Genomic DNA, 745 nt, shown 5'->3' with positions numbered 1-745 from the left:
GCCCTGGTGGTCCAGTGGCTAAGACTCTGCACTCCCAATGCAGGAGGCCCAGGTTCAATTCCTGGTCAGGGAAGTAGATCCTACATGTTGCAACTAAGAGTTCACATGTCACAACTAAAGATCCTGAGAGCTGCCACTAAGACTGAAGATCCTGTGTGCCACAAGTAAAACCCAATGTAACCAAACAAATATGTACAAAAATAAAATAAATAGATTATAAAATTTTTAAAAGGGAAGAGTAGGTTAAAAATTCATCCCTGAGAAAAAGAGGCCACACTCCAGTCCTCAAATAGATTTGTACCCCATCACTCATGGAATGAATCAGCCAGGGAACTTCAAGCTGTGACCTTGGATTTAAGTGGCTTCCACGGTACTCAGTAAAAACAAATACAAATACAAAGCCTCTGAAGGAGAATCTATCCATTCCAGGTCTTAGGAAACCCCTACAAATAAGTTTTCAAGGGCACAATGACCAGAGAACAGACTAAATTTGTCATACCAGGAACCAAGGGAACTCAGTTAAAAATTCAAGTTAAACTCAAGGGAACTCAAGTTAAAAACAGCAGGAATAGGAAACAACAGAAACAGACTCACACAGATTTCAGATAAGAGAATAACCAGACACAGATCTTTTTTTTTTTTTTTCAGACACATATCTTAAAACAACTGTTTAGAGAAACAAATTATTAATTTAAAAATATCCACAGGGAAGAAAAATCTATAAAAAAGTGACAATGCATCTTGT

The 745-nt window shown here is 37.6% G+C and overlaps 1 non-coding gene across 1 annotated transcript; it reads left to right on the top strand.

Annotated features, from left to right (window-relative positions):
* On the top strand, positions 1-73 carry TRNAG-CCC. The gene has a single exon. It is a non-coding gene; the product is annotated as a tRNA-Gly (tRNA).
* Positions 74-745: the final 672 nt, after the last annotated feature.

This window comes from Cervus elaphus, chromosome X, assembly GCF_910594005.1.
Source record: "Cervus elaphus chromosome X, mCerEla1.1, whole genome shotgun sequence".
Taxonomy (NCBI): Eukaryota; Metazoa; Chordata; class Mammalia; order Artiodactyla; family Cervidae; genus Cervus; species Cervus elaphus.
This window is presented reverse-complemented; position numbering and strand designations above follow the sequence as displayed.